Source organism: Carettochelys insculpta, chromosome 7, assembly GCF_033958435.1.
Source record: "Carettochelys insculpta isolate YL-2023 chromosome 7, ASM3395843v1, whole genome shotgun sequence".
Lineage (NCBI taxonomy): Eukaryota > Metazoa > Chordata > Testudines > Carettochelyidae > Carettochelys > Carettochelys insculpta.
Window position 1 is genome coordinate 36826342 of NC_134143.1, and position 15005 is coordinate 36841346.

Below are 15005 nucleotides of genomic sequence, written 5' to 3' on the forward strand. Positions count from 1 at the left end.
AGTTTGGTTTAAAAGGATTACAATACGATGCCTCCTGGAAGCCGCCTATGTCATTCCCCCTAATATGGGAGTCCCTTTACTGCCTTGTTCCAGGAGGTACTGGACTATACAGTATTCCCTTTACTTGGGGCACCCGCCCCCTTCAGCACCCGTTCCTCTTTTTAGAGAGTGGCCGGTATTCTACCCCAGGCCCAGCCTCCTAGGGGAACAGATGGGTATATTAATTGCCTAAGTGAGGTTGCCCCTGCTGGCCAGGCAGACGGGACCTCCAGAAGTAGCACACGGACTACTACCTTAGGACTTTAAATAAGTGAATACAATTAATAAATGTAGGTACAGACTCCTCAGTCTAATTTAAATAGGATACTATGCCTCCTAAGGCCGCCCCAGGTCTTATTGACAATGCCCAAGGTCTTTTACTGCCCTGCAGGGGTTTGTATAATGGGGTTTTCCCTCTAATGGGTTATCCCCTTAATTATCTTCCTATTTATATGTATAAGTGTAAATTGGGGTTTTCCTGATTACAGGTTATCCCCTTAATGCTTCAACCTCGGCTTAGGTGAGCTCTGCCTAGCGGAGGGAGCAACAGTTCTGAATCCCTTCTAAATGATTAAATCTAAACTAATCTTCTATAGTGAATGTAAAAATATAACGGCTAGGTCAGTTAGACCGCCTCCTGTGCTTTACAATAAAAGCCCCAGGGAACAGGGTTACAAAATCTAAGGCGCCTATTTAAACAACATTGCTTCCAGATCTACCTTGCATATAACAACAACAGCAAGGGATCAATACACATATTGCTACCAACAACAATACCATTGACAAAATGAAAAATATCAAGCCTAACTCCATTTGTATTAACTAACTAATTAACCTAATATGTGTGGAGGCTCGATGTTGAAATACCTATCCCTCCTGTTCTGTCTTTCCGGGCACTGGGCCCGAGGGTCTCCGCTGCAGCTAGGAAGTGAAGCCCTCACGGCGCGCTTTTCTGGCAGCCGCGGCAGGCAGACAGGAAAGGTAGGAAAAGAAGAGGTGGCCAGGGGAAAAGGCCAGCGTGGTAAACAAAAACCCCCGGTGGTAAAAAAGTGGCAGCGGCTCCGCCGCCGGCCAGCAGAGGCCGCCGCTTGCGCGGCTCACCAGGCAGGGCACCGGCCGGTGCGGTCTGCCCGGTGAGCCTGCCTCAGGTAAAGTTCTGAGGGCTTACAGTGATTTCAGTTCAGTCACTGGATCCTCTTGACAGGAGCTCTTCAAAAAGGCTTCGTAGCCGGAGCTCTTCGAAAAGGCTTCTGCGTCCCGCGGCGGCTGGGGTGCGTCGATTGACACGGCGGTCCGCTTCAGCCCTTCGCGTCGAACCTTCGACCACTAGCGAAGTCCAGCTCTGAACTTTGTCCTTTGGGTCTTCCGTCCGCTGTCCTCTTCCTCTGCTGTCCTCCGGCGGACTGAGGTAGCCGGGGCTGGGCTCTGGAATTTATAGAGCCAGGGCGGACCTGGTTGAACACTCGCAGGTGTCAGGTCCGCACCTGTGTTGCCCCGGCAACCAAGATGCACATTCCGTATACATATTCATGAGCATCCTAAATGGTCCAATCCGTGCATCAGAATTTAAACCTACGCTCATGAATATTTAATTAGCTAATACATATTTATGAGTAACCGGCAACCCTAACGGTTACCTCCTATACCTTACATTATACCTGTGTTACATAGCCATTTTAACATTAAATTTAAAAGTAAATCTTTTTATGTTTTAATTCTATTCCTAGGCGGATTGATGGGGAATACTCTTAGGCTAATAAAAATAAAACTTTTAATTTAAAAATGCTTAATACCTCGAGGCTATCTGGTGAAGGGTAGTGGAAGGCAGACAAACTTCACAGCCCATGGCCAGGGACATGTTCTCTAGAGAGCAATTTACAACACCAGGGAATTACCTGGGACCCTAGTGTAGGTGGGCAGGAGTCACTCTCACACAATCCCCATGGCAGTGGGAGCTGTAGCAGCCTGGAAGCCTGCTCTGGTCCATCTGCCTCACCACCCTCTCCTAGCCCAATGCATTCCACTTCACCACAGCAGCAGGAAGCAGAGTACCCCTGCCCCAGGGTGCTACACTTCTGGCCACCACAGAGAAGCAGAACACAGCAAGCTAGGAGAGGACTGTGTTGCAGAGTGGAGTAGGCTTCCTGGTCAGTCCAGCTCCTGCTGCTGTGGTGAGTGGAAGAGGGCTGAGGCAGCCCCTGCTGCCACCCTGCACCAAGCCCCCAGTAATCTCCCAGCTCACCTTACTGGGGGGGTCAGGGGAACAGAGGTCAGAGCAAAAGTGGAAAGAGACATGTTGGGGGTGGAGCAAGGGCAGGACTGGGGGAAGAGGTGGAGCGGACATCGGTCCTGTGGGGACAATGGCTCCTGCATCGAGGGCACTTTGCCTTGGGCTTGTGTCCCTCCTCTAAGAGATGGCCTTGGTTGTCAGCGTTTGAAACTTCAGCTGTGGTGGTTCATTTGATTCTTCCTGTGTACAGCTTTATATCATGATATGGTAATTTACAGGTTATATCTTATCATTTATGTTTCCTGTCTGAATGTTTCCAGGTTTTCAAGGGAAATAGTTTTCTGAGTTAAAAAGTGTCTTTGGCTCTTGTTTTGTAATACTTGCTTAAAATTTGCTCCCATCATGATCGTTCCTTCCAGTGAATTTATTTGCATCTATAGCTGAATATAATGAACACCGAAGTGGCACAAAAATGGGCTTTTGTTCAGACAAATTCTCAGGAAATCTCTGAATATCACAGGTCTGATTAAGTACTAAGCTGATCTCTTTTGGTCAGTCTTACTCCACTGACTGGATAACTTAGTAGTGATTGAATCTTTCAACCCTAATGTAAATGGGGTTGCAACTTCCAGTGAAGCAAAACCTTGCTTACATTAGTCTTCTATAAATGTAGGTCTAAAGTGCTAAATTCAGCCATTGTGCCTTTAAAGGAAGTTGCACCTGCTTATGTCAGGGCTGAATTTAGTTTGAAATATTTATGTACTAGAACTAAATGGCATATCAGCTAAGATTAACTATATAATTTAGTTAGGAGAACTTGGGAGAAGTTAGGGTTTCACAAACTGGTTACAATATTTTCAGATTTAAAGAATTACACTTTTGGAAGCTTGAGGTTTCTTTCATCACAGTTTTATATAAATTACTGTTCTTCAAGGATAATTTTTGAAGCCTGGTATTCTGATCAAGTATGAGTCTAGGCTATATAGAGTGTCCTGTTCAAATGAAACCTTGAGCTGCTTGGTGACCGTCAATGCTTTATTAATTTTATTTTGTATTGTTATTATGAGGGAAAAATGTAATAATACAGAATTTGTTTGGCCAGAACCAAAACCACGGGTACTATGTCTGCAATTAGTTAAGAAACTACAATATATTCAGGAAGACAGAAGGCATAAAATTCGGAGTTAGCAAAGAAAAGTGAGGAAGCACAAAATTGAATCTCAATTAAAGAAACTGAGTTTTTAAGATGAAGAAAATCTTGAAGATTAAGTAAGAGAAAAGGAGAAAGTCCATTTTGGAGACTGAAGGTCTGGGGTTACAAGATCAGGGTGCAGGGAAGTTGATACAGGTTTGGCTATAGCATTTTAGACAGACCAGAGAGGAATAGGAGAGTTGGAGGCTTGAAAACCTGAAGTCTTATCTATTTGTTCATCCATCTGCCCAAGTTTTTTTAAAACAATGGTACACATTGCTATACTATCTGATCACATCCCAAAAAGTGAGGATCAAAACTGCTTAAAGTTGGACACTGATGTATTTGTTAAAATACCAAAACTTAATAATTCTTCATATGCAGTATATGATACAAAACTAATTTATTGTTGAGTCCTTGTCTACACTAAGATTTCAAACTCTATTAGCTGCTTTCTTCAACAGATGAGGTATGTGTACAATTGAAATTTTAGTCATGTTTGCAAACATTAATTCATGTTAATTTACATTACAGTGAAGTCTAACGGAAAGACCACACGTTTTTGCCAGTCAAGTTTAGGGTCACTACATCTTTAGTGAAATACATTCCCTTGAAACACATTAACTACTTATGCTAACCTATCTGTACCATGTTGTATTTACTATGATGCCGCAAGTACATTCTAAGACCCAAAGAAGAACTCTAAAAGCTTGTCTCACTCTTGAACAAAAGTTAGTCCAGTAAAAGATATTATATCATTTACTCTATCCTTTATGTTTAACTTTTGACTACTGGGGTTTAAAGACTAGCAATTAAAATTTGTGCCCTTTCTTACAGTAGACACTTCAGGGCCACGTCTACACGTGCACTCTACTTCGAAGTAGCGGCACCAACTTCGAAATAGCGCCTGTCACGGCTACACGTGTTGGGCGCTATTTCGAAGTTGAAATCAACGTTAGGCTACAAGACGTCGAAGTCGCTAACCCCATGAGGGGATGGGAATGGCACCCTACTTCGAAGTTGAACGTCGAAGTAGGGCACTTGTAGCCGATCTGCGTCCCACAACATCGAAATAGCGGGGTCCGCCATGGTGGCCATCAGCTGAGGGGTTGAGAGACACTCTGTCTCCAGCCCCTGCGGGGCTCTATGGTCACCGTGTGCAGCAGCTCTTAGCCCAGGGCTTCTGGCTGCTGCTGCGGCAGCTGGGGATCCATGCTGCATGCAAAGGGTCTGCAACCAGTTGTCGGCTCTGTGTATCTTGTGTTGTTTAGTGCAACTGTATCTGGGAGGGGCCCTTTAAGGGAGCAGCTTGCTGTTGAGTCCGCCCTGTGACCCTGTCTGCAGCTGTTCCTGGCACCCTTATTTCGATGTGTGCTACTTTGGTGTGTAGACGTTCCCTCGCAGTGCCTATTTCGATGTGGTGCTGCCCAGCGTCGAAATTGAACGTCGACGTTGCCAGCCCTGGAGGACATGTAGACGTTATTCATCGAAATAACTTATTTCGATGTAGCGTGCACGTCTAGACGTAGCCCAGTTGTGTTATTTAATGAATGTTAATGAATTATTGTTAAAACACAATTAAATTCAAGTTCTGACATGCTATTATCTTCATATGTTTTGACATATTCATAAGTCTTGTGACAAACCTGGTAAAGCAGTTTCAAGTATCAGTGGAGACAGAGCTGTATACTGCTATAATTTTAATAGTCACAGGAGCTGTATGTTTGATATGTTGCAAATGTATTCTAGGCATTTCAATTGTTAATTTAATTAACTTAATGGAGTTGTTAAATATGTTTTTCATAGACCCCTTAGACTTTGAGGTCAGAAGGGCCTTCATGATCATCCATTCTGTCCTTGTGCACATTTCAGGCCACAGAATCTCTCACACCCACTCTTGTAATGACCCCTACCTTCTGACTGAGTTACTGAAGTCCTCAAATCATGATTTAAAATTTTCAAATTACAGAGAATCCACCATTTACATAAGTTTTAATTTGGAATGCCCCAAGATGAGAGTATGGTGAACTTCTACTCTCCCCCGGGTCTGTTGAATTTATTAATTTTGGTTAGTTAGATTATAACCAGAATTAATTTAACTCATATTGTTCAAAGTTAAGAGTTGTTTCCAAAAAAATTCCACTCCAGAAATAGCTTTAATGGATTTTTTTTTTACCAGTTATACATCTTCAATCCTTGTCAAGTGACATAGCTCTGGTAAAGTCAATGGTTGTATGCCACTACACATGAAAAAAGCTTTAAGGCCTAAAATGTCACGGCCATATCTACACTAGCACGGTCTTTAGGAAAATCAGGTCCTTTCTTGAAAGAACATGCGGAGCATCCACATACAAGATACTCTCTTTTGATCTGAAACTGAAAGAATGAGTCTCTTCTTCCAAAAGCCCTCTTCCTCTACCAGATCGGGAAGAGTGATTCGTTTTGAAAGAATCTTTTTTTTTTAAAAAAAAAAAAAAGTATGCGTAGATGCTCCACGGACCCTTTTTTCGAAAAAGCAGTTCTTATGGTTCCAGACTTTTCAAGCCCTGGCCCTGTTTTTTTCAAAAGAGCGGGGCTGTGTGGATGCTTTCTATCGAAAGAGTGGATTGATCTTTCAATCTGCTTTTTTGTGTGTAGACACGCTGTTTTGAAATATGATATTCTGGAAGGTCTCTTCTGGAAGATCATCTATTGAAAGATTGTTCTAGTGTACACACAGCCCAGGTAGTAAATAAGAAATAGAAACACACTAACTCTTTAGCAGCTGAAAAATTCTGTTTCCATGCAAATTTCCAAGAATGGAAAAGAGAATTACAGAAAAGGTAATAAATATTTTATAACAATGCATCTGAAAAAGTAGATTATGCCCAAATAAAGCTGTTAGGCACTTAGTACTTCCCGTGGTAGCTCTGTATAATAACTCTCAAGTTGCAAGGATTGGGCCAAACTCCACAAACAGGACAGTATTATTTCCCTATCTACTGAGGAATGTAAAGTCCATATTTTGAAGTTAACTTGCCAGTCAGAGCAATTATCTAATATTCCCTCTGATTCTTCATTATTTAAATATAGAATTAGATTTACAGATATAATGTGTACTGTCTTCATAAATGTCTTCAGGGTAAACAGTTTTCTCCTTTTTATACTCTTTAGATTAAAAGATTCATAAGTGATGTCATATTTGTAGCCATTGATTATACAGTTCAGTAGAACCCTGAGATACATGCATTCAAGTTGCATGAATCTTGGGTTAATGTGACTCTGAATGGTGAGGAGCTGACTTTCTGGCTCCCAGCTGCCTGCCACTTAGGGGAGTCAGGAAACTGACCAGTGCTGCACTGGTCAGTTTCCCAGCTACAGTGAGTGGAGGGCAGCCAGGAGCCAAGCGCTGGCTCCCCACCACTCACAGAAGCAAGGAAACTGAGCAGGGCTGCTGCACAGGTTAGTTTCCCTGGTCCTGTCAGGGACAGCAGCCTCCCCCATTCCTGTCAGTGGCAATGAGAGTCAGGCTACTGCCACTGAAAGGAGTGGTTTCACATCTCCTGTTGGGGCAGCAGCCTAATTCTTGGCTGTCACCACAGACAGGACCTGGAAAACTGACCAGTGCAGTAGCATTGGTCAGTTTCCCCTCTCCTGTGAGTGGCCCGAATCTGACTAACACCGTTGTGCTGGTCAGTTTCCTGGCTCCCCCTGAGTTATGCGAAATTTGGCTAACACAGGGTTATGCGAGAATGCAACCTCTGCGTAAGTCGGGGGTCTACTGCATTATAGAATATAAGCATACATACAAATCTTATTGCTGTCCATAAAACTGCAAATGCTTGGACTCAATAACTTGCTCAGTAGCCCTACAGAAAAAAAATGAGTTTGTGCTTTTCAGCTAGAATTTATTCCTTAATTTTTGCTGTTACTGTGTACAGGAAGTCAAAACTAGAGAGATGCATCCGAATCTTCATCTGTCCGAAGTTCTCCTGAGACATTAAAATATAATTGTTTCTATTAAATGGATCTCAGTAGTGACCATCAAAGGGGAAGAAAGATGGATACATACTTATTCATTAAATATAACCATTTGGGTTATGCATTTGGAATAGTATAGTTAGACGAACAAAAATCCAAGAGCTATATCTGGAGTGATTAAAGAATTCCTTTTTCTTAATGCTTAAAGAATCACGTGTGTGTCATATATATTAACCTGTTTTATAGTGAAGCATATAGGAGTTTTGTGGACATCACTATACTATATTATTGATTCTACAGCTACCTAATAGATCAGAGGATGTTTTTCAGTATAACATTTACTAAAGTTTTAAAAAAAAAACCTGAATGGCAACAATAAAGAGAGCCTGCTACTACCCCTTTAAGATTTAAAAAGAGAGGCTATTTGGGAGACGGGGGCGATTAAGATCTAACATTATGTACTTTTGTATTGCGCTTTTACTGAGCTTGGCAGGTCAGGTTTTCAGTCCCTCTGATGCCACATTTCCAATCATCCAGAAGTTGTTTCATTTCTCCAAGAATTTATTTTGTCCTATGTGTCTCATTTAATGTGTCTCACTAAATAAGTGCAGTGCTGAAAATGCTGCTACTGCTCTGCCTCTTAAGTGGCTCATCCTTTTAGAGATTTTAGATGAATTTTTTAATGATTTTGTGCATGAATGCGTATTTAGTGAGAGATGCATCCCTTGAGGCATGAATTTAGAAGCTTATGAGAAGAGTTGAAATTTCCTTTTGGTCCTGTGTACTCTTTAGCTCTGCACTTGCTCTAGGGCAGGAAGATAGGGGAAAAAAGCTAACCACCCCAGAGTTCTTTCTGATTGTGGAAAGAGCAGCACGCTTAAAGCACAGCACAGTGTTTTTTCTGTTTCGCTGGTCAGCCTTTCATCACCACTACTCCATGTTATAGACACCTTTTATTATATTTAGCTATCTAATTTTAAAAAAATACCTTTTTGTGGGTGCATGCACTATTCATGATGTAATCGAGGGCTGTGTCTTGATGGGCTGATTACTTTGCCCTAATGTTCAGTCCCTTTCTAATTATTTCCCTGTTCTTTGTTTGTTCTTTCTTTTGGGATATGTTGTGTCCAGAGCATTATGACTGAAGTTAGATCACACGACTAGAAGGGGGCTCCAGAACTCAAGTCGTGTACCCTACACTCCAGGCAGGACTGAGCATTATCTAGAATATCGCTGGCACGTGTTTGTCTAGCCTGTTGTTGAAAGTCTCTAGTGATGGAGATTCCACAACCTCCCTAGGCTATTTATTCAAGTGGTTAATCATCCTGACAGGAAGATTTCCTAATGTGAAACCTAAACATCTCTTGCTGCATTTTAAGCTGGGGTTTCTGGATTCAGCATGCATTGTGAATGCTTTTTGCAGTTCAGCTAATTGTCTGAGATTTGTAATTTTTGATATTTTCATTTTCAATAAGGTACATCATTGCTGTTTATGTGGGGGTTTTGTGTTTATTCATTTTATATTCCCTTTCTTTTGTAGCTTGTACCAGATGCCATTCCTGTAGGTACTGGGTTTTGAGTGTGTGGAAATATATTTTAGTTGGAATTGTGTGCTTTGAGTTCTTTTCCCTTTATTTTTGTTTCAGTATAGTTGGGAAGTTTTGGGAATATTTGTTTAAAAAATTCTGCCAGGAACACTCACATCCATTAGGCCACATTCATCTCCTCTGTAAATCCACTTAATTCAATACAGTTTCAATAGGAAGATGTTACAACTGTTTTATATATTCAGCTACAAAATAGTCATTGCTGCAGAAAATTGCTAAGCATTGTTAAAGTTACCTAACTGATAAGTAATCAATAAATTATCTAAATGGTGCTGACATAAAGCATATAAGGTGTGTTCTGCATGCTTGAAGTGCTTCTTAACTGCATGTTGTTGGTTTATGCTGTTACATGTGGTTTCTTGATTGCTGGTTCTATCTGCTCTGATCAGATCTTTGCATACAATTTGGTAGTGAGGAACTTGAATACCCTCTGTAGTATTAAAGAATCATAGTTCTTGTTCTTCAATCATTATTTGTTAAAAATATAGCTCAGAAGTGACATGTAGGCTGTGTATACACTAGGAGCTAACTTCAAAGTTAGGCACTACTTCAAAGCAGCCAGCAGAGTCTCTACACACATTTTCCCTTACTTCAAACCCAACTTTGAAGTCCTTACTCCAGTCCCAGGAATGGAGCAGTGCCCTGCTTCGAGGCTTAACTTTGAAGTAGGATGTGTATAGATGCTCAGCTTCGAAGTTGTACTTCAAAGTAAGCAACTTCAAAGTTATTTTTTGTAGTGTAGACACAGCCATGGTGTTCTGTAATTTAGCCTGTCTTGGTGTCTTGCATCACAAATCTGTTCAATTTATAAGTCAAAAAATTCAGCTGGCAGTTTTTATTGATGGATGAGTCTGGAGAGAATGCTAAGTTGCATTATTACAGTTTTATGTTTCTTTTACTAGATCAGTTTTATCACAACCATCTCTCCCAGCTTTCCATTCTGGACATCTAATAAAATGTTCATTTATCTTTGAGATGACAGTTGTAATGTCTATGAAGAATAAAGAGATGTCTTTAACATAGAGACAAGCATCCAGTTTCTATTGATGGAAACCCTGCCCAAAAAGTAATAAACACATAGGCCGTTTCTACACGTCACTTTTTCTGGAAGATGATCCTCTGGAAAACGTCCTCCAGAGGACCGTCTTCCAGAAAAGCTTGTCTACATGCTAAACAGGTCCTTCTAGAAGAGCACATGTACACATGCACATGTGCTCTTCCAGAAGAACAGAGCATGGATTGGGTTGCACGGCCAGGGAGCCCTTCTGGGGCTGCTGGCCCCCTGGCCCTTTAAAGAGCCCCACCCAAACAACCCCTGCCTGCACAAGCTGCCAAGGCTTGCTGAGCCTGCGTGCAGCACGGCAGACCCAGATCCCTGTCCAGCACAGACCGACCAGCAGGCATGGAACCTGAGCAGCTGCAGGCCTGCTGGCTGGCCCTTACCCACAGGATAGCCATTCTTCTGGCCACCCTCCTCGGCCTTTTGAGGTGACAAAGACCCAGGCCCAGGGGTCCTGACCCCACCCCCACTCCTGCTGGTTCTACCCCCCAGGCCATCCAGAGTGTCTGGACTTATGCCACCAGCATGGACTGGTGGGACAGGGTCATCATGGGGGAGTGGGATAATGACTGCTGTCTGCAGAATCTTTGGATGAAGAAGACCACCTTCCTGGAGATCTACAGCTGGCTCGCCCCCATGCTCTGATGCCAGGATACCTGGATGAGGCTGGTTGTCTCCCTGGAGAGGTGCATGGCCATTGGCATATGGAAATTGGCCACCCTGGACAGCTACCAGTCCACCGGGTAGCAGTATGGGGTGGGCACATCCACCGTTTGGGCTGTCGTACTACAGGTAAGCCTAGACCAGGGGAGATACCACACACTCACTGCTGGAGGACGGGGCCCACTGGGTGGGGGGGAGCATGAAGAAGGGGGCAGAGAACCCCCTGTGCATGACACAAGTGCACCCACTCCTGTTCCCCTGCAGGTCATGAGGGCCATCAGCTACATGTTGGTGCGGCAGCTGGTGTGCATCAGGGACCTGGACGTGTTCATCGAGAGCTTCGGGGAGCTCAGGTTTCCCCGAATGCTTCAGGGTGATTGATGGGATGCATACCGCCATCAGGGCCCCAGACCACAATGGAGGCCAATACACTGGGTACCACTCAGTCATGCTCCTGCAGGAGGCTCATGGACATTTACATTGGCTGCCTGGGCAGGGCACATGACATGCACATCCTGCAGAACTCTGTCCCGTTTCACAAGATGTAGGCTGGAACACTCAAGCCCCAGTGGGAACGCATTGTCAGGGAGGTTGCCATGTCCCTCTGTCTCGTGGATGACCCAGCCTGCCCCCTCCAGCTCTGGTTGATTTGCCCATACATGGGCCACCTCAAACCCTTCCAGAAGCTGTGCAACACCCTCCTCAGATGGGCCCAGTACTGGTCAAGTGCGTATTTGGCCGTCTGAAGGTGTGGTTCAGATGTCTCCTCACGCACCCCAATGTGGGGGTGGAGAATGTCCTGCAGGTTGTGGCCACCTGCGGTGCACTCCACAACCTCATTGAGGCACATGAGGGGACCCTGTCCCAGGACTGGATGGCAGAGCTGGCCCCCAGTACCAGCAGCCCACCACAGCCCCCAACAGGTGGCTCAACTGCGATGGGGTCCAGATCTGCGAGGCACTCCAGAAGGCATTCACCCGAGGGGACTAGTAACCCCCAACCCCCCCATGTCTCCCACGTGTGCCTCTCCACACACCCCACTCACCCCAAAGCCCCTACAGTCCCCCGCAATAACGAGGGACACGGGGTGCAACCTGAATATTTGTATTTAACAAACAATACAGAACATTGGAAAACACTGTGTAAAAAAATAATTGGAAAATATTGAAACTAACATATATTAACCAAACACTGACTACCTATATACAGTGGGGTCAGGGAACAGGGGCAATCGAACAGGCACAGTTTAAAACTGTGTGGATAGCAGGACCGTACTAGCCAGATTTGGCTAGAAGACCATACAGGCCTGAGGAATCACTTGTGCAATATCAAATTAAGTGGAAAAGTTAAAGGAATTAAATTGGAATGAACATTTCATAAGTTATAAACAAATCCTTAAGCTGAACCAAGACTGTGCTGGCTCAGTACCACATACAAACCTAAAATATGGCTTGGAATTTCTAGAAATAAAGTTTGTGTTTAGCCTTATAGAGTCTACAAGTGAAGATTTCTTGCTATCACTTTTCCTGGAAGGACCATAATGAACACCCTTTCTTCTTCCTTTGGATTTTTAAAGGCTAAAAGAACTTTAATTTTACCAACTGCTGTCAGAGTTACAGTGTATCTTTAAGTGACAGAAAACCATTAGTTTGTAGTACTTCTTGCATTTAGTATTTAGCACTAAAAGCATTTTCCTCGTTGTAGCACTCAAGTACTATAATCTTTATGTTCTAAAGCCTATGCTTTAGTTTCCTGGAGTGCTTTTGGCTGAAAAATTAAATCTATTTTTCCCCATCTTTTTGCCCTATTCTCTGCTTGCAACTGTTTATTGCAGTATTGTGGTTTTAGTGCTTTTATTTCAAGTTTTTGAAATGTTTTAGTTATGCCTTCTAGGGCATGAGAATCTTAAGGTTTTTCACTTGAAGTAACTTTTAATTTCTAACTATCTGCTTAGTTAATTTTCTGTGGAAGAAAGTATCTAATCTTTAGGAAAGTTATTCATGATAAGGTTTGCATAAATGCAAAGAAAAAGAACAGTGATTTCAGGAAAGTCATATAACACCTTTGGACATTGTATTTTAGTGTTCATAACTGTTTGGCCATATATTGGTCTGAATTTGCCTATAGAACTCTGTGAGATGAGCATTTGAAAGCCATAACAAGTTTAAGCTTCTGAAGCTTCCGATTTCATGAGTGGCTCTTATACAATCGTAGAGTTAGTCCCTTTCTTCCTTAGGTGTAAGAAAATGGTGAAAGGTAACTCATATTTTGAAGTATTTTTCATGGTTGTGTGGGGGTGAGGGGATAGTACTTCACAATGCATTCTTTTTCAAAATGAAATAGGCGTTTTGCAACTACCAGATTTGGGGAAGATGGCAATAGATATATTTTACATATAATATTGCTTTGACTTTTTTCCCCCATGGTCAGCATGCTTTTGGACAATTTTCATGTGACTTATCTAACTTAATGTCTATTTGCTGTTTTGATCAGTCACCTAGCAGCCCTTACCATACTCTGTTTTATCTAGATCTAGAAGTTCACCATGGTAAACAGTAGCCATGTTCAGTGGGACCGACAACCACTGCAGGTCCAGGGGAAAGGTGGGAGGGTGGCCTGGCTCCATGTCCCCAACAAAGGCAGGGCCAAAGACAGAAGGGGTGGGGCCTAGGGTAATCAGCCCTTAGTGCCCTCCAGTCTGTGGTGCTGCAGTTCCATCTCCCACCCTCATAGCCGCAGAACGGTAGAGCAACACTCCTGCAGCACTTGAAAGGAGACAGACGCTCTGCTGCAACCACTGCCAAAGTAGCAGTGGCAATGCCTGGAGCTCCAGGCCCCTTAGAAATGCTGGGCCCCAGGGAAACTGCCCCATTTTCCCTGCTTAACACTCACCCACCCCTGGTCAGCGGGCCAGGCCATGTTGAATAATAGCAGAGGTACAGAGGTAACTCTTAGGTTTCAGTCAGATTACATTTTATAAAACACAAAGGAGCATTTATTTTCATGGAAGAGGAGGGCAAATAAAAGTGTTTAAAAAGTTAACTGCAATATGTACTAACTGCAGAAGCTCCAGTAAAACCAGCGTAGCAGCTTAAATACATAGTTAAACTGAAGATTCCCATTCCTCTGGTTCCATGTCATTTCAGCAGCACAAAATTCATAGAAAGATAGCTTAACTAACTAAAGTAGGTAGGGAATTTGTGAGTGACATAGCTTTGGTATAAGCAGTGCTTTTGTTGTGCCAGTACTTGCCAGCGCTGAGTACCAGCACCTTGGCAGCCCCCGGGCATGGGATTGGCTGGGGGAGAGGGCCAGGAGCTGGCTGAGAACTGGCACTGTTTTGTTTTTGTTTGTTTGTTTTACAAAAAAGGCACTGGGTATAAGTGTGTCCTTTCTTTCCGGTTCCAACTTAGGGATATTTCCATACTATGCAGCAGGGCAAGTATATTGGCACATTCCTAAGGCTGCTCTGAATTGTTCCTCCTGGAATTTAGCAGCCTGAGGATCAGTGATCCCCAATGTGATTTTACTGCTTCCTATAAACCACCAACCCATTCACCCTTAGGCTACGCTGATTGCTAAAGAGCCAATCTGTAGTTTCTGGCCGTTAAACATCACATCTCTATTATTTTTGATATGGAGTGTGACCCTTTCTGGCTCTGGCTCACAGCAGTCCTAGTCTGTCCCTCTTTCAGACAGCTGGTGTCCTGTCTGTCCCAAAGTGGAATCTGACTACCTCGACTACCTCTTCTCTGGAAAGGGTTATTATTGCTTCTCCCCACACCATTGAAATAAAGATTATCTACTGAAGCTGTGTAAAGTGAGTCAACCTAGGGAGCGATCTGGGTCAGTCATTTAGGACATCTTTTAAACCTTTCCTCATACATTTTTGTACATACAAGATAATCTTCATCTGTGCAGCTGCTAAACTTCATAGGGTGGGCAATTCAAAGCATGGAATATTTTCCTACCAGACAGTTTAGAGAAGTTCTGAGCTGCCAAAATACATCACACATGTTCATTAAAAATGTTACTTCAAAATCAAAACAAATATTAAACTGTGATATATATCTAGATTGTTTGGTCTATTTTCATTTGTGATCAAAGTGATAATCCTGTGCATAAATATTTTAAATATTTTTTCCTTGGCTATACAAGGAAAAGCCTGAATGTTTTGCAGTACTGTGTTTGGAAGACACAGTTCAGATGAACAGTTTTGTTGCTGGACTTAGTAAATGGGAAGTTTTCTCAAGA

General features: G+C 43.0%; 1 protein-coding gene across 1 annotated transcript in view; it reads left to right on the forward strand.

The window, feature by feature from the left end:
• PCDH15 (protocadherin related 15) overlaps positions 1-15005 on the forward strand; it is a 695579-nt gene that overhangs the window by 315068 nt on the left and 365506 nt on the right. The window lies entirely within an intron of this gene.